This window comes from Columba livia, chromosome 4, assembly GCF_036013475.1.
Source record: "Columba livia isolate bColLiv1 breed racing homer chromosome 4, bColLiv1.pat.W.v2, whole genome shotgun sequence".
Classification (NCBI taxonomy): Eukaryota; Metazoa; Chordata; class Aves; order Columbiformes; family Columbidae; genus Columba; species Columba livia.
In genome coordinates this window covers 68404267-68424619 of record NC_088605.1, presented here as the reverse complement: position 1 = coordinate 68424619, position 20353 = coordinate 68404267, and the positions used below count along the sequence as shown (strand labels likewise).

Genomic DNA, 20353 nt, shown 5'->3' with positions numbered 1-20353 from the left:
AAAGATTTGCTTTCCTCCTTCATATATCTATGGGTTTGAACTCTGTGTACTAGTTTGGGTAAACACATTTTTCTCCATTATTATTTAGTTCTCTCCTTATCATTACTCAACTTCTTATTTATTCCTGTCTGTTGTCTATAATCTATATTACAAACTGTCTGGTATAATGGCCATCTTTGCATTATTCATCCCTATTGATCATTTCCATCTTGAGACATTACTGCAATAAAATATACAAACTGACCGAAGAAGCAAATATGAAGAAACAAGCAACATGCTGGAACCTCAGGCTCATTAAGGAATGTGCATGCTTTGATGAATCCTCACTTCTGGTTTAACCATCTCTTGGGAGACATGCAAATGACCTTGCTTAACGACATACTACTACCTCACAATTTCTGGACTTAGCACATTACTAGCCCTGTTCTAATAGCCCCATCTGATGGGCCCGCAAGTCTTTGCTCTGTTTCTCATCCCCTGTTCCCCCCTCCATATCAGTAAAAGTGTCTTTACATAAGCACATATGTCCTACTCCACTGAGTTTCCTGTAGAGAAGCTGTTCTCCATATTTCTAATGCACTTCTTGAGATAAAGAAATTACTATTGCACACATCATTCTCCATGTGGGCATGAATTTTCACATTCCCTCTTCCTTTTCAACTAATATTTAATGCTTGATTCGCATTTCCACCTTTAAACAGTGAAGGTGATGAAAGGAAACAAAAATTAAAGCGTAATAAAAATGCTTGTAACTGAGTATTTCAGAGAAACAGTAAGAAGTAATTACAAAATTCAATTCCTTAATCAAAATTTAAGACTCTAGAGCTTTAAACAGTGACAAATGTTTTTGAAACAGATGACAAAATAGTGTCTATAAACAGATATGGTCCTACATTGCAAATGCAAGCAGAATGTATTTCAGAATGGCACAGCTAGCAGACTGAAGAAAGTTATTATATACTCAAGACAAAATAAGCCAAGTGTACTTTCCTTACTTGTTTTCAGTTTGGCAGATTTAAGTCTTTCAGCAACAGAAGATAAGCTGATAATCAAACTCTATTTGTGAAGTTGATCGTAGCATTATTTACAAGAAAAGGAATAAGGTTAACTGGTTATCTATATATTATGCCATAAATTTTTCAAACTAATTGGAATAGTGACTTCTAGAAAAAATACTGAAAGAAGGCAAATCTTGTTTGCTTCTAGCTTTGAAATCTTATCTGTCCCACAGAGAATGAAAATTCATGGGAATAGTCCAAAATTTATCTCTGTGGTTGCTCTAATTTTCCCTATATTGTACAAATATAAAGCCAGCAATGTACATTTAGGAATTTAAACCTAATGTCTCTCCATAGATTAAATAAGAAAATGGCATGACTTTCTATTATTCAAATGAATGTAAATACAATGTCTTCATATAGATCCAGGTAAATTTTCTGGCAGATCAAAAAAATGTGACTGCAAAAGATCTTTAAAATTAACCTACGGTTACTCCTGCAACTAATGAAATAAGTTCCTCTCCAAGGCAGTGATTTTCATTAAATTCTTAGCTCTCACAAATAAATACATATTCCAATAAAGAATGAGAGTTTCAGTGCCAAGAAATCCAGCTCAATTTGACTAAAAATAGTATTTTTTAAAGATTTTCACTTGTTTCTTTCTGCAACTATTCAGAATTTTCATTGGCTCATATAGTATATTTTTTGCTACTTTGAGAATTGACAATGCTGTAGGGGTCAGAAGATTTTAAAGCCACGGAAACGGAGCAGTCTAAGCTTATTTTCTTATGACAACATACATCTGAGATAAGAAATATACACAAGTGATTAACTTTGCCTCCTGCGTCTTAGCCCATTTTGTACAAAACCACAGTTAGAAACTATAACTTCATTCCAGGCAATGGAAACTTTTAATCCATTCTAATAGGACCAAGATTCCACCTACACATTTTCACTTAACAGACATTCTGTAGAGTCCTCCAAATAAATCTAATTGCATTCTACATATGGAAAATGCCAAAATAGTGAAGAATCAAAGTAGCCACTTTCATCCCTAAAAAGCACAACTGGTACAAAGCCTTGCTGATGCAAAAGTCATGTTTCCGGATGCAAAAGAACAGCTAATGCTCTGTTCTAAAATTGGTTGTAGGAGTTATTCATCACCAAAGAGCTCTACTGGATTCAGCTGAATGAACTTAGCTACAAGTATTTTCCTTAATACAGTTCCCAATATGGAACTTTAGTGTAATGGAATGGGGGAATTTCAGTTTAAGTTTTTTTGAAAGAAAAAAAATAAAAATCTGGTACACGAGGTGTAGGCAACCATTTCAAATACAGAGGAAAAACATAATTGCTGACCACCCTTTTAAAAAAATAATTACTGCCAAAAAATGCACTAAACTTCTATCAGTACACAGCTGGGACCATTGTAAGGCACACAGAAACTCCATGTGTTGGGGAAGAAAGGGGAATACTTTGAAAGAGAGGTTGGGAAACAGTTGGAATTGATTATGCTGCAGTTTGCCAGCTGAACTCGGGATGGGAAAATAGCCTTTTTTTTCTGGAGTTCACTGACTGTGCAAACTATTCACTTGATAACATTGCCCATTTTTCTTGCTTTATGCACATTGATTTCTAATCCACAAAACTTTGGATGTTCTCATTTGTCTTCCAAGGGTAAATCTATCAGAAACATTGTTGTCCTCTCCTTTGAGGAAAAGGGAGAAGGATAGAAGATCAACCAATGTTTTTTATTTCCCCTGCATGTTGTGCAAGAGTGAATTAGAGAAGCATGCATTTATTACTGAAAGGAAGATAACTGCGATATGGCTCAAGTTGCTGGTTGTTGTTTAATTGAGAAAAATGTAACAGTATCTTAAACTACATTGCAGAGTTCACTGATTTCAGTGGAAAATGTGACAACAGAAGAATGAAGGAAAAAAAAACAAAAACAAAAAACAAAAGGAAATGTGAGAGCACCAGAAGAGGCACAAAAAGAGAAACTGGAAGTACAACAAAGGCTAAATATAAGGAACAAATTGCTTATCTTTCTCCTTGTGCTGATTGTTTTGCCCTAGTTTTATGCTGATATAATTTCACTAATAATATAAATTTATATTTCGACATAACTGTAATCAAACAAACATTTTTTTGTTTGTGTTTGCTTTGATCTTAATTGGGATTTATTCTCCACTGCCTTTAATACTACATTGCTGACATTAAAGAACAGAGAGCATAAGGCACACATTGCTCCCTATATCCAGTAATATAAATAATTAAATCTAAATAATTAAATAATTAGTCAATGGATACATCAAATGATCTTTAGGGACTGAATACTAATTAAAAACTCTATTGCTATTGACAAGCATGAGTGCCTTCATTACCAAAAATACCTTCAAAAATGTTACCCTAATTAGGGCATAGTAATCCCAACAAACTTCTGTTAATACCTCTCTTTTTTAATAACCTCTTAAAATATATTTATTCTTACATTTCATAAAATTAATCACTCTCATCTACAATTCAAGATGAAAACAATACTCTTTCAGAGTACTCCAGGCACACAGCTTGAAATGCTGAGTTTTCTTAGGAGACAAACTGTATTTATGTAATTATATGTATATATCAACAAAACATTCTCTCTGAAAAAGCTTTATAGTAGAACCGTGTCAGTTTAAAGACAGAAGAAAACGAAGAGAGCTGCCTCTCCATGATGGTAGAAAATCTTATCTTTTGTTTACTTTGGCTCTGGCAAGTGACATAATACTGAAAAACTTACAATTAGAGAGTCACAGAATCACATCCGTGAACAGAGAGTTCACAGCAAGCAGAAGTACCAGGCAGCCACGAGCACATCTTACATGTTCTAGGCAGAACTCATCCAGACATCATGAGGAACATCCAGAGAAGACCACTGGGGAATTCCTAGTCCTGTGCTCAGGAACAGCATGGACTGTTTTATCTTTTAATTTCTGAATATAAGAATATACATTTCTCCATCAAACAGGGAAGAGAAATGCAAAGCTTTGAAAAAAGAATATATATCTGAAAGTAATAAGCAATGGCTTTGTGATAAAACCCTAAAATAAGTATTTATGATTAGTGTCTCTACTTGTTGGTAGACTAAGCAATAGCCCTAGCAAGAAGGGAAGATGCACCAGATCATTCAGCTAGACTGCAAACAAAATACTCTCAGCAAGAGAGTGCAAGCCAACAAAAATCTTACACTTCTGTTTAAGTTCTAGAATACATAATAGCATATGGTATAAAGCTCAGGAAGAGAAAACTGCAATGAGTAAGCATCCAAATTATTGTAGTAGAAATTTCGAGCAACTGTTTAATGGGTCTTTAAATATATTTTAAAGGTGAAAACACAGAAAACTGTCTAAAAGTATGAAAAGGGTTTTAATAGCCATGTAAACTATAACCTGATACTTAAAAGAACAGTCAACAAGTAGTTTGGATTCTTAAAGCTAAGAATGATGGCTCTACCGATACCACTGGGGGTATCACTGAAATCACAGTTCACAACAATAACTCACAAAATACTAAAATACCTTAAGTTTCCAACAGACTGTACAGTCTGATTTAATTCTTTTGTTTCATAGTTAAAGTCTTCTATCAAATGCTTCACCAGATGATGCCACAAGGGCTGAATTTTCAACAGGAAAGGCTAGGAAGGGAGGAAGGTTTGTACTACACAAGCCACTATTGAAAAAACCCATGAAGCTGTCAGTGACTGTTTTCACAACTATGGTTGGATTCTCTTCTACCTCTGTTCAAAGAGGCTCTTTAAATTACCATCAACTAATGTCTGAACCAAGTTATCTCATTATGAATCATCTGGCCTGGAGTTTGACAAAGAGTTTTAAGAAAATTCCAATTACTCTGAAACTCTTCAGTAAAGTATCTTCATTTAAATATAGCATACATATTTTTACTGCCAGCCTACAGAACAAAATGATTAATTCTTTCAAGTTTTCTATGAGCACCATCTGGTCTTTGTGATTGTTGCTGTTTTACTTATCAACATGTTTTAACAATTTTTCTTTTGACAATTTAGTCTTTGACAGTGTCTTTTTTGCCTGAGAACATGGGGTACTTTGTATTCTCACCACATTTGTGTTACCCACAGATAGTCCTGGAGACTGTCAAGCATGATGGAGAACATATTGACAAGCTTTATGCAGAGAAACCATTTCAGATGGTTCTTTCTTGGAAAGAGAAGTTTCTTTCAAGTTCTGCAGTGGATTACTCTTTCTATAGCTGTTGAAGTATCCCACCAAATGATTCTGAGAAGGTATTTGCTCCTTGGTGAATAAAACTTGCACTGAATTCAAAACACAAGAGCTTTGAAATAGATGGGAATCCCCATGTCAAAGTAGTCATTTATGCTTAGGAGATTTCTATGTTTGAGAAATAATAAAAAAGGACTGTGGGAAATGAATTTTTAGTGAGATAAGTGACCTATCTGAAATACAAGTAGGTAAGGAAAGAGGACTTAAGGTAAAATTGTAGAGGAATGCCCTATTAAAACACGTTAAACTTGTGGTCGATAATAGGTGCAAGCTACACAAACATATAAAAATTGTTCTAAGGTGACTTTGGTTTTGGACAACATTAAATCAGGTCCTTTTCTGGTATACCTTTTGAAATCTCTCACTCATTCAAAACAGACATTTATGCACTCAATCATACCTACAGTTTCACAAATATTAACCACAAGTAATTACAACAAGGGTTTTCAATTGATAGCTACTGAGAGGGAACACTTCTCATCTACAGTTCATTGTTTGTTTTGTTCTTTAGCTGGAGGTTGAGTATCAGGTAATTTAGAGAGCTAAACCCCAAAATAGTTAATACACTTGAAATTCATAGAGCAACATTTTGGGCAAATGCCTTGAAATATAATTGATCAGAAAATATCACTGAATGGATAAGAATTTGCATATAATTTACTTGAAAATGTATTTATACAAGAAATAATACTTATGCATTCATTTTTCATATTTATGTTATGAATCATTAAGCAAAGGAGAATATAATCCTCAGTGTAATAAATGCCAATTTACAGAAGGAATCATGGCATGCTGTTAATTATGATTAACTTTTTCTTGTACTTAGATCTCTACTTTGAACTAATATTTACCAGCAAGCATCTGTATCTACTAAAAGATAATGTTTACATTACATATTTCTATCAGAATTTCCATACTACCAATCATCATCCACTGTTACCAAGCAACTTTTAATCAACAGGGGGGATCAGAAAAACGTGTGAAAAACAATCTAGAAAATAGGGAATTCGGGCTTGGTTCAAGCCTTTCAAAACAATCTACTTTTTCAGCACCAGGAGAGTTTGGAACAAGACTTGACAGTTTTTCTGAAATGTTATCTTACAAGTGTCGTGAAATAAAAACCACTGGTTTGAACTTGTTCAACTCGTCACATGACTTCATTAATCTCTTCCTGTTTATACGATCAGCCAGACAATAGAACAATTCTTCCATTGCCTATAATCCCATATTTTTAACGGAGCATGTGCTCCTTGTAGAAGACAGATCATAAAGCTGTATTAACAAAAAAAAAGTTTGAATTTTTTTTTTTCTTTCTTTAAATTTATCTAAGCTTTGTGTCAGGACTGAATTTCATTAGATTCTGAGTGAACCAAGTCAAAGTGGTTGAAAACACATAATGGTAGGGTAAAATTTCCAAGTTAATACAGAGCCAAAACACATAGCTCTAAAACAAACTTAGCAAAAAGCCTCAGCAATAGCATCTAGTATGTTTTCTAACATAAGCATATCTAACTTGAAACACATTTGTTTTTTGATTTTTAGTAAAAAATATTTAAAAATTTAAAAATAAAGAACACATGGCTACAATTTAACCTACATATGCAATGGGAATGTCACTATACTCATTCAAATGCATTTGAGACCCCAGTACTTCATAGCATTTTTGTGTCACTTTTATGAAGAGAATATTTCTCTGTAGTAACAGTTAAAATTATACCTTTTTAAAGACACCACTGGAAAAAAAAAATCCCATTTTACCTATATGAAAACAATTGGTTTACATCTGCTGGAAAAAGAAAAATGAAACCAAGTTTAAAAAAACAAAAAGAACACAAAACAACAACAAAAAAGAAACAAAAGAAACAAACAACAAACAGCATTTACACCTGTATTATTGTTCTAATATATTAATCCTTTATTAAGCTGACAAAGCCTAAATTGATTCTGTATTTCATATATGGTTAATTTTTGTACTTCCTTTAAGTCTAGTCTCTGAGATGATTAAAAAAAATCCACTGTCATTTTCTTAGTACTGCTCAGAGAAATCTACCATGTGACATTTAGCTTACAATATGCCCACACAGTAGATCCAGGTGTTTAGTAAGTCACCCTAATACCCACCACCAAGGTGAAGAAATACATAGCTCCTTCAAATTGCGAGCTTCTGAAGTAAGAACTTTCCAACTTATCTAATATATTTCTAACAGCTAAGTTAGACAGTATTCTGAAAAAAAGTGCACTATTATTGATGGTCTTCTATTTTGTACAAAATCTTTAATATTGACTGAATAATAAATTATCCATCTTCAAGCCAAACTACAGACAAAAAAAACCTCCAAACCTATTTGCACCTCTGTCAAAAGAAAATCTTGTGAATTTAATTTTAATACCAATTCAGTAGTTCCTTTCTTCAGCCCATACTGAAGTCAATTTTCCACTAACATAAACAGTTTTGCCTGATAAGGTCTGCAAGATTTTCGCTCTTCCACCTGCACATATTTTCTAGAAAACAAGGATAATAATTTTTAAATGTCAACTTACTGATTTTGATACACATGTTCTCTGCACCAAATACGTACATGCAAAGAAGAGGGAGCCCTCATAAGAACATATGTTTTAAGGATAAAAGACTGACTAAATAGATACATATACCACATATTGAAATATCACAAATATTCAAAGACCTACAAAACAAAGTGTTTAAAAATCCTAATTTAATCCCATACTTTTAATATGTAGGCACTTTCCAAGACTTTTGTACTGTTACCAATGAGAATTCATAAGTTGTCCCTTTCCCAAGCTCTCTGTTTTGGATACAGTAGTCCATTTCCCCACATTAAAAAATTTATGGATGGCAACACCTTTGAAATGTAGTAAGAAGTACAACAGGAGTGTGGTACCATACCTAAGAGACAAGAGTTTAGTTTACCCTAATGAACAAAGAAGAAAACATTACTATAGCCACTACACTTGCTTTCTGTGTCTTGGCTGCAAAATAATTTTCTTTGCCAAGATTAATTTTTAATCTGTTTTTAAAATGAATACCTGAGACAAGGAGTTGTCTTGCATTTTCACAGCTCAGAATTTTAACTACTTGACTTTTATTTGCTGAAATCACATGCATCTCCTGCTTGTAATCACAGCAGTCTAAGGATTAATGTAAAAATTTACTTCAATCATTTCCATGCTGAATTTTTTTCCAAAACACATTAGGAAACTAAAACCAGAACTGCATTGATGATGCAAATTATCCAGGACTTCAGTCCTGAGCACAAGCACCTCCTGTGATTCATGTAAGGGAATTTAGAAAGATAATTGCTATCCTATTTCTCATTGTGCATTGAACTTTCAACTGTTTGAACATAATCAGCTTGATTATGCTTGAGCATTCAGTTGGTTAGACAGTTAATGGCATGAAAAAAATCTGACTCAAACACCGGACGCTTGTATAGGTGAAGATCGAAAACACTAGCAAATAATGCAATTTAGCATTGATTTAATTTCTGTTCTGCAAGAACACTACAGACCACTTAAAACAAACAAACAAAAAACACACCAAACAAACAAATAAAAACCCAAACTGTTTGAAAGACCCAGAAGGACTCAGCAATTTATGGTAACAAGAGAAAAGGCTGAAGAATATTTTGTTGAATGGATGTCCTTAGAATACAGGAAAGTGTAAACATATATTTTAGGTACTTGATCCTAGACCTCAAAACTCAACTGTTTAGAGGCATGTCTGTGCAGTCAAGATCTAGATTTACTGCAGTTAACCCAGCCCAAAATATTATAAAATGTCACATACAGTAATTTTTGTTTCTTATTTCTCTGCTAATGTCATAATTTAAGGAATCTAAAATGATCTTATATTGTGATATTGGCATTATGAATGAGGAGGAAAAAAAGATCAAGTAATTGTATTATGACCCTTAAGGAAGGATTGCATATCTATTCATATACACAGAGTTTCCTATCCTTCGTGCTATCTATGCAATGAGTTAAGAAGACAAAACAGTTAAACACTCTATTTAATATATGAGGAGTAAAGTCTTAGAGAGTTTAACAAACTTGTCTGTTAATGACACAGTAAACATTTCAGTAACATCATTACAATAAACCAGACCTTTTGACTACTAAAGCATGCTGCATGCTATTAACTTCATGTAACCTTTCTGAACATCATTTCCCCATGAACTTCCCCTGTCTACCTATCTCTAGTTTAAGATATAATGAAGTATTTCAGATTTTGAAGGGGGTCCATGTTTTTTCCTTAAGTGGAAAGGTAACATTTCAGAAAGGCTAGTACTAGGTCTATTACATTAGAAAGAATGTTGGAAGGATTCTTAACAGAAGTTTAACAGTGCTGACTTCGGCTATGAAGAACCAGAAACGAGAAAATCCAGCCTGTCCATGTGAGGTTGCATTTTGGCTACTTCCTCCTTTGCTAGAATGGTGGAGAGGAAAGGAGGCTCCCTTTGTCAATTCCCTCCCATCAGCTGCTCCACAGAAACATAATCCAGAAGGGATGTTAACCAAAATAAGCAAAAAGGTATTCCAGAACATCTGCAAGTTTTGGGTCAGGCTTATCTAGGGACTGCATTTCACTGCAAAGTTAAACTGCTCACATGGCTGAATCCTCTGATCCCAATAAGGATGTCTGAGCCCATTACGAGAGTTGATGTAGTGTTCATTTGTACTTCAGCTGAACATACATCTCTGGCCATACCAAAACATTATTCATCTAAACTCTCTACGTGAGCATGAGTGGGGTGGGGGGGAGGAGTGGGTGGGAGCTGGAGAATGGCAAATGTAGTATGTCAAAAAAATTATGCATCTTTTTGCCTCATGCTTTTAATATAACTTTTACTATTCCATCTAGCAAATAGCCATTCTGTTCAAAAGGGAATCTTTATTGTAACCTTCAAACAAGCGGTGGGCTGGTATTATGGAACTGAACACCTTCGGCAGTCATCAATAAACAATGAAATCTGCATACTGCTCTAAGAAAAAATTTCCAGCCTAAAGTATTTGAGGGCAAAATTCAACCATTAGTTTTCCCCTTCAGAATTAAAACTCTTTCTTCATAGGAACTTTAATATGTAGTAATTGAAGCTTTTTCCCTGCCCACCCACCCCTGTATTCATCAGGAAAGTGATCTGTTCTGAAATATCTTCCTTTGTTACAATCCAGTTTTATATACCAATTAGTTTGGGATCATGGGCTGGGAGGAAAGATAATTAGATTTGCCTGTGCCTTTTTCTTTTATTCATTCAGATTTTACATTTTTTTAATTCACCAATCCTCAGATAAAACATACTTAAATTCACGCTAAATATACTCTGGTTATAACAATGAAACAACAACAACATATAAGCAAAATATCCTGGTTTGGTGTTTACAGGATTTCGGTTGGTTGGGTTTTATTTTTTTTTTCTCCCCCCCCCCCCCACCTGCTTTTTTTATCCCTTTTTTTTTTTTAATGTTTTGTTTTATTGTGTTTTGTTTTGGGGCAGGGAGAAGGCAAGGGGTTGTTTGTTTTTAAAAGGCAACCTTCTAATGGACTTCTTAACTTCTGTAACACATTCAAAGGAAAAAAAGATGCTTGAAAATAAGACTGGCAGCCAGCTGCACAAGACTTATTTGTGAATATATCATGGTCTTGTTTTCCAGCTATCCAGCCACACTGTATTTGGAATGTCTCCTGATGTTTTGGAGCAACTAGATATAGCAAAGCCAGATACCCCAGACAGCAAAAGTTTTATAGGCAACCAGCTGTAAAACTGTTTTAAAAGCCAGGGAGAAGAGGAAAAAGCAGTAAGTTTTCTTAGGCCTGCTAGAGCATAAGGGTTACAGTGATAAGATGAATAACCAGCCTCTCTGACTCTACATGACACATCTCAGGACGCTAGTGAGGAAAGGAGTTGAGGTGCACTCCAGAATCTGGGGACCTACCAGTGGGTGTTTCTAGTATGATAAACAGGAGATTGAGTGATTCCACAGCATCTCCAGGGAAGAGACCCAGATCCCACCGTGACCTGGTAGCTCCAGTATCTGGAGACCCTGCTCATTCACATCTCCCACAGGAAAAGATTTATGCCTTTTGCACTAGCAGGGTCCTGCTTACACTGGCATGATCTATTCAAGCAGGGAAGGGCTGTTTGGACTGTTCTAGAGGTACACAGCACTTCAAACAACTAGAAACCCCAGCTAGGGCTAGATACTAACATTTCTGGCTCAGTCGAAGACAAGATCTGTTTCCCTCTATGCTAACAGTCCTTTTCTTGGAGTTTGGAATGAGAAACATTTTTGTGCGTTGTGTCAGATATCTTTTGTCTCAAATGAAGCAGAGTTTTTAATGTGAAACCATCGGCAACTAATGGGAAACTGAGGCTGCTGTGTTAATTCAAGCAGATCAACTAGGGACAGTGACACGTTAAGAATGAATGGATGATGCAGTGATCATTTCAGAACCATTTATGACTCAGGTTAGCAATTTAAGAAGTTTTATCTTTAAAATTCATAGAAAAACAATCAAGAGAGGCCTAAAGCAGACTGGAGTTACCACAGTGCCTCTTTACAGTTTCACAGAAGGCAAGAAATATAAAGAGGCAGAAGATGCTAGTCTCATTAAGTTGGCTCTGCTTGCCTGGTTAAACGTCACCAAAGGAATAAAAGACTCATACTAAGAAGTGGAGGACCAAGGTAATGTGATATTGTTAGCCAGTTGGTTCAATACCGAACCATATCAATAACTGACACAGTTAGGGGTTTTCAGTAATTTTAGCTACTTGGATCCTGAACAAGAGGTAAAAGTGCAAAATGAATACACTGAAAACTTCATCCTAATAATAATTAACTATACTCTGTGTGGATAAACTTATCAAAACCTATCTCTCAATCTACTGCAAAAGAAAGGCACCGGTTACAAGAATGAACTTGGGTCATTTTCTTAAACAAATAAATATAAACAAAAGTAAGGGAATCAAAACTCAGATCTGTGTTTTACTGCTACCTGTCACTCAACATTAACAAGCCTGACTGCTTAAGGTTCTAAAAGATATACGTGGGGGCTGAACAATAACATTATGTTTGCTTTATTTTATCAGTGAAAAGGGAAACATTTGAGACTACTGAAAACATATCATAAGAATTAGTCAAAGTTCATAAAAGCTGCTAATAATCCTGGAAAAGACAGACATTAAGTTGCTCGTTCTGCTCAATGATTTAGCCACTTGATACTCAGAAGCAATGTTTTGCTAAACCAATGGTGAAAAAGCAGATGCTGACCTTGGTACTTACCAATCATGGAAAAAAAGAGGCTTTCTCTGGTCTTCCATGGGACTTTGATGATGAAAATATCTGAGGTTGTGATGAGACAAGGGTGTTTTCATTACGCATTAGTAAATGGGATGTGAGCTGTTAAAGATTTCCCTTTATGGGAGACAAAAGAATGAGTCATGGTCTCGTTGTGCTCTAACATCTCTGATAGGGGGAAGTTGTGCTTCTACTACAGGAAAATCAAATACAATCAGTATTTTGTGAGGGTTCATAATCCACCTGAGGTATACAGATACAGTGAATTTATTGGAATTAATGCTGCTATATTAAAAGACTAATTCAGAGATCATGAAATTCTGCCAAAGAGAATGAGCTTGTGTGTGAAACACTAAACCTTTCCCTTTCAGTGTAAGAAACTGTCTCATATTAAAGGTAGCTCATCATTAGATTTCATTAGTAGATACACACTTGTGCCAAACTGGCATCACCATAAAAATGGGTTGTAATAATCACATGCATAAATGGAGAGTTAAATGTTGAACTCGTCATTTGTGCATGCCCCAGCATGGCAACATGAAGTTGCAGTAATTGCATGACCGTATTAGACAGTGAACTGTTCTTTCACTTTTGGAGGAGAAAAAAAAGAACGTTATTAAGCATTACAAACAACAGTTATCCCAATTAGCATAATCAGGCATGTTATTTCAATTTAATTTCTTTCCATATAAGTGTGGCAATGACCGTTCTTTTAAACATATGTACGTTATGTTCAGTACAGCATTTCCATCTTGATTTATTACCTTAGGTATATTCCAGCATTAGTATGCAGCCTAAGATCAAAGCGTGAAGTGGATTTTAAAAATTCCCAAAACGTTTTAATGAAATAAGCTAAACAAGATCATCTTTTGCCCAATTTGTTTTCTATTCCAGTGACTTCCTCTGACAAGAAAGCAGAGGTAGCAGAAGGTAGGTAACTTGATGCAGTCGGGGTAAGGATCAGAATGTGGTGTGTTGGACATGTATCCAGTATTGGAAAAGAAAAAAGAAGCAGTACAGGAAGAGCTGTGATTGCCACAAAACACAACTGTTGATATAAATGCATGTCAGCAGTGAACACAGCTGGAAAAGCTCTGAATATACTTAGACAGCATGTTTCTGCTTTAATAGCTAGGCCTGATCTGGGAGTGCTACTAGCATTGTAGTAGGAGTATTAATAGTAAGAGTTTTTTTATTTATTAAATTGTTAAGATGTTAATTAGATTAGCAATAAATTCTTGGCTTTGTATATAAAGTGTTTTTTTGTTCCCCTTAACGAGGCTGTGAGTGTAATGCAGTGGTCTTGAATTGAATTAGCTTCTCTTTCTGTCCTCAGAAGCTGTGAGAATAACCCAAGAGGCTTCCACAATTTACCCTGTCCGATAGTGCGCCTTATCATTATTCTGGAGAAACAATCTCTGAAATTAAGAAGGAAGTTTAATTCCTTCCTTTTCTGTTAGGATTGCTTATTGGGTTATCTAAAAGGCTGTCAGATTTTTTTTATCATTATTATTTTATTTACAAACCATATATAGATCTATACTAATCAGTTGAGTCTCTGCTGCCACCCAACTTGAGGGAAATAACATACGTTTTTAACACTGCCTAAAAACACAGCATTGAGATAAAACTAATATATGCAGCCCCAATGAGCAAAGGAATTATATTCTATTCACCTTTCATAAGTCACAAAGACCAAAATCTTTTTATAGCATGTCATTCACTTTCAGCCTTAGACAGTGAGCCCTCAGCTCAGGGAAAATCAAGGATCAAAAAATGCCTCAATAAATTACAAGAAAAATGTCTGTATTCTGTTTCGTTGCAATCCTTTTAGTCATAGCAAATCTTGTGTGCATCAGCTGAGTTTCAGGAAAATTATATGCGACAACAATATCCTTTTTCAGAGGCTGTTCCAGTACCTTATCTAATAATGGTTCCACGACTTTATGTTTTTTCCCCCCAGCAACAAATCTACTAATCTTCCAAATCCTTATTAAATTCCACATCACCCTACCTCTTAACACTCCTGCATAACACTGTATGATTACCCAGAGGATGAAGGCCAAGTCTCACAAACTGCTCATCCTCCACATAAACCCTTACATATCTTAGACTGGAGCTCTTGAAGAGCAAAACCTTCTAAGAGTGTCATTATACTTAGAAATAAGGAGAAATTTGTTTCTAATGTTGAGCTCCATGCCATGGTAGCTTTGAAACAAATCAAGTTACATAAATTATTCATCCTCCTGGAATGTCCCCACACTTCAGAGCTCCAGCTCTACTGTGCTAAGGATTTCATTAGGCCAAACAGAACAGTGGCTGTCATAGAGTAAGTGTGTATGAGGAGTTTCCAATGTCCTTTGTGTCTTTAGAAAAATAAGGAACATTCACTGTTGAGCTCTAGGATACAAATTTGATTCAGATGAGAAATTTTCCAGAACAATCCCCTTCCTATTTACATTCTAATAAAACCACAAATAAAAAGAGAGATTTTCTAAGGACAAGAGATGTTTAAAAGTAAATCTCTAAACTAAGCCTGTGATACTTTCCCATGCCAAACTCAGGTAAGCAAGCAGACTTAACTAGCTATTTATCAATAAAAGAGTGTAATATAACCGTATTTTAATTAATTTAAGTATAATAAGAACACAGATTTTTTTTCCCTGAAACTGTTGGTCTTTTTTTTTTTTTTTTTTTTCCCTAATTTAGTGCCTGAGTAGAATTAGCAATAGGAAAAAAATAAAATTAAAAACAACAGCAACACCAACAGCAAAATCAAAACAACAACAACAAAAACTCCACAATACCAAACCACCCCCACATAACCAAAAACAACAACCAAAAAAAAAAAAAATCACACCATCAAAACACAAACAGTGAATCTGTAAAATCACTTCTCCACAGGACAGAAACCAAAAGTAATCATTTAAAAAAGGGAAAAAAATTCCAATCAGAAACATAAGACATAATGTACCATGAATTACTTTTATCACAGAGAATTCCCCATATAAAAGGAATAGAGCAAACCATAATTCAGAAATGGGAAACCAGAGGGACTGTACCAGTGAAATGGAGTTCTGACAAATGATACAGTATAGAATACGAGTTCATAGACTGACAGAACAAAACACTCCAGGACGAGTAAACTATAACGGTATCTATTCCAGCACAGGTGTTTCAATATTAGTCTTTTAAACATGCACACTTATTTGCCAGGGCTACTGAAATTTGAATATTTGAGTTTTTGGGGAGTGGAGTGATTGTCTTTTTGTTTGTTTTTTAATGCAGTGTGAGGCTGGTTTGGAAAGTACGGCCTTCCATTCTTAAATTCATATGTTACCTGAATTACCAGGCCTGTTTGTGTACTCCTGGCTTTAGCCCAAACAGCCCAATAACACTAAACCTTTAAATAAGCATTGCTTGACTCAAACACCATACCTTGCATATTCTCACAATCTTTGAATATTGGAATGTTTACAAACTTTATGGAAGATGTACCTGAGTTAAAGTAATCCAGACTACTTGGAACAGAATTAAGAAGAACAGATTTGTGGAATTAATACTTTGTTTTCTGTTTGTATCAGACTATTATTTGTAATAACTTGCTCAAATCCCTTCCTATGCTATCATCTCTGTACATCTGTAGAAATTACAGAGACTTACATATCAAGGTAGAGTAGGGAAACCTGCAGATTTCCCGATCAAGTTATTCTTTCCAGACTGCTTCTTATAAGCAGCTGTGCAAACTGCAAGCAATTCTTCAGGGACACATTAGCACCAGCAAGAAATGCCAACCTGCTCTTCTCTTTCTCTTCTTCTGATTACAGACTATGCAGTAACAAGCTCTACCACTCCATACAGAAAGCATTTGGATGTTCTTTCCTGCCCAGTAATGTCTAAGATTTCACCCATTTTTCCTGTAGCAGTTCCAGTTTTCCCTTGCTTCTATTTCCTTTTCCCTTAGCTTTTGATGGAAGCCAGTTATTCTGATCAGATGGCAATAGCTGGCTTAATATCAAGCATACAGACATACTCATGTTGGCTTTAAACTCCACAAAAAAGCTGACTTTCTGACTCACCCTATCTTCCTGTCCTCCAACAGTGATTTAGATCTGAGAGAACATCATTTAATATGCCCAACTTCTTAGATGGTTTCTGTCTTCTTGGAGGAAAATAATTTACCTTTTCTTTAGAGAGCTGAAATAAGAATAAGAGATAAAAAACCTAGCACCTATAGCTCTTTTAAATCTCTTTATTCTGATAACCATACATGCAGAAAACTTTCAAAGGAAGACAAGATTTTCTCTACCCTATCAGATCATCGGTGCATAAAGTCTGCTATCTTGCCTGTGCCAGTGCTTCAGAGAAAAGCAAAACAAAATCCCTGTGATGCTCATGCAGTCTGTTTTGCATTAACTGCTTGCCTTAGTGCTCAGAATATTTTTCATGGCACTAAATCCTACTTACTGGCTAAGCAAAGTAAGGCCTAAAGCACTGGTCTTCAGGAGATACTGAAGTTCACACTGAAGTTTATTTGTACATAGAAAAATGCTGGTCTCTTTTAAACGCTGCCATTTATGTCCTTTGCGCATGCAGGTATTTTTTATTTAAGAAAGACTTGAGTTGTCTACCATTTGACATCAGAATCACAAAGTTGTGTTAATACAACCTACATTGCATTCTTTTCCAAAGAAAACTGTGTGGTTAGCCTTGAAAATCACTTGCCTAGTGCAATAAATGCCTAGTTCAGCAGAAGGGACATTTTGCTGATTTACCTCAGCTAATAGAATTCATCAAAATGATCTGCTTCATTTCTCCTTTTGAAAACTCATATGCTAGAGGAAAGGTTACTGCACTGAATTTCATTACTTCTGAACTATGACACACACATGACTCCCATATCTCTTTCTTCCTAGCAACTGTTTTAAATTATTGAAATGGATCTACTTCCTCTGGCATGCTTCACATAGGATTTACCTGTTATTGCATTTTAAAGTATAATCTGTCATTTATGTTACAGTCTACATATAATCAGTAATCAGAAGGCATACATATGATTAGTTACATCCATGCAGACAGCAAGTCAGAACTCTTAAAATATCCAGAAGATAATTTATTGCATCCTTCAAATTAGATGCACGAAGGTAGAATACTCCCACAACTCATCCTAACAATAAATCCAAATTTTAGGCTTTCATGGCAGCTGAGTATGCAGTTCTATGACTGAAAATTGCTCATGATCTCTCAGTATTCATACCTGCAAAATCAACATTACTAGGTATCTAAATTTCTGCTTTTGGTAAATGTGCAAAGAGTTTCAGTCTTGCTAAATGGCACTTCACTGACTTACCTCATTCCTATACCTTGCTAGTATTCTCAAAATGGGTCTGAAATCTGCTGGTGACATGATTTAAGGTGTGTTCTCAAAGCACATCTCTAAAAGGATCAGGAGGTACACAAACTATAGGTGGAAGAAATAATATCAATATTCATTGTATACAAATACCTCAAATATGAGATTACTCATCTATAGCAGAGAAGATACTGCTCAAGTCCCTCCCTCCCTCACCTCTGTGAAAATTATTCTGGTTTATGATGAATTAAATCTCCATCAAGTCAGTAAAAGAGTAGGGGACATACAATTCATTATCTAACCATCCTAGAGAAACATCAAGGACGCAGCAAAGCCTGGAGTTTTATCTTGGCTCCAAGCACCCCAATGGTCTCTACAGCCAAATCTGCAGTATTCCTGATAAGCACAAAATTCCTATGTGGGAAGTCCACTTCTCTTTCTTAGTGCAGTTTTGAGAGAGAAAATTGACTTCGTTCTGATTTGTGAAAGAGACACCTCCAGTTAGAAGTTTCAGAATACAGTTCCAAATAAAGTAAGTTATCTATTAATATGTGCTAGAAAGTGACAGACTTTACAATATGTCCTTCCCTCTTTTTTAGCTCCTAGCATAGTGTTCAGGCTTCCAACAGCTCCATCCTTGCTTCCATCTCTCCCTAGAGGTTTTCTTCAATACTACTAACTCCCATAGATCAGTAGACAGTTAATAATTAGTTAGAAAACTGAAAGTAGTTAAGCACTCTCTGTTGAACTAGCTTTTAATTCTTACACACATTTAAAAGATTTCCCATTATCAATTTGAGTTTTAGAATACCAAATTTATATAATAAAGTTTATATATTTTATGAATAAAAATATATTAAGATTTGCTCTAGAAGTTTTAAAATACTTCAGTCTTTCAAATGTCAGAGAGCACTAGATTACCTTACCAAATACTTTTGTTCATTCAAGCCACTAGAAATTTCAGTTTTATCAGGAGCAACATTGTGCAATAAACTGACTTTAGGGTTAAGTTTATAGAGAGATTATCTATTTTAAAAGTTCATAATTAGCAAAGAAAGAAAAACAAAGTTAAGTAGCAAAGACTTACTATGCATTAGAGATATGCAGGAGAAGGGAGGAGCAAAATAACAGAAAGCCCTACAGTTTAATAAACAGATGAAATGTCCAAAATGATAAAAACTGCTTCTTCATACTGTAGTACTTCATAGAACACTGCCTTCTGGTACCAAGCCTGACTTTTTCTTTCAAGTCCCCTTGATTGCAAAGGGAGCACACCTGTCTTAATTGGTTAGGTCTTTATATAGAACAGCAATAGTCCCTCAGCTTCTCTGGAGATCAGTCATTTTGAAAAGCTTGATAAAATGGTTGTAAGCTGTAATAGAGCTGTGGCTTACAAATCAAGAGTGGTTAAATAGCTAGAATCTAGCTAAGAAGCCTTAAAAACATGAAAAAGTGCATTTACCATATTCTGACTTGACTTGAGAGTCCCTGGGTTCACTATCTGAACAAGTTTGTTAGTGACTTGGTAGTCTGACAGCGTCAAGTCTGCATGTCCTGCTCCATGAGCCAAACGAAGCTTCCTGCAGCCGTGGTGCAAAGGCCAGAGCCTTTGGGTGACTAGAAAAGAAACTGTGGCCTGAAGCTGCACTGGGACAATCAGAGTTTTGGTCACTCATCATGCTTGTTTTCAAGAGGACATAAGAATTTAAGCTTTCAAACAAAAATATTTCTTTGCGCTGCCAGATGTGTAGGACTTAATTCACATTTTCTGTAAACATCAGAGCAGCCATGTAAGTTAAACCCATAGAGGAAACTGTCTACATCTGAAGAAAGGCCAAATACAGTGTTAACATTTCACAGAGTATTGTTTTGACTTCAGCAATCATTCAGAGGTTGGAGTTCTTCTGAGCAGCAGTCTGCTTCCACACCACTGTATTTAATCGGTACTCATCAGTTTTCTTCAGTTAAATTGCTTGTTGCCATTTTGAACTCTGATCTTGTTGAAATAAATTCTATAACATAAATGCAGAGTTGTAAACTGCTGCCACCAATGGATGGGCCTCAATTTGTTGTTATAAATACTGAACAACCTTTTTCCTACTCATTATCCCTTGCAGTTTTTTATTGATAGGCTTCAATTATCTGCCAATTTGACAATGAAAGAAAAGGAATATGCAAAATTGGGAAGTCACATTTAATAAGGATTTTCTTCTAAATTTAGTCCATATATGTTACACTTTAACTCCCACATTTCTCATAATTGCTTGTGTTTCACAGACAAAATTTTCCCTCAAATGCATAAGACATTCCCATCTAACCTTTTATTAGCTCTGTATATCTGAGAGAATAATCTGGTCCACACTTTGCAAGGATTAATGATAGACAAA

The 20353-nt window shown here is 35.3% G+C and overlaps 1 long non-coding RNA gene across 1 annotated transcript in view; it reads right to left on the bottom strand.

Moving 5' to 3' along the window:
- LOC110356354 (uncharacterized) overlaps nt 1–20353 on the bottom strand; it is a 149570-nt gene that overhangs the window by 76376 nt on the left and 52841 nt on the right. The window contains exon 11 of the long non-coding RNA XR_010472443.1: nt 12599–12730. This is a non-coding gene — a long non-coding RNA (uncharacterized LOC110356354). The remainder of the gene's footprint in view (nt 1–12598; nt 12731–20353) is intronic.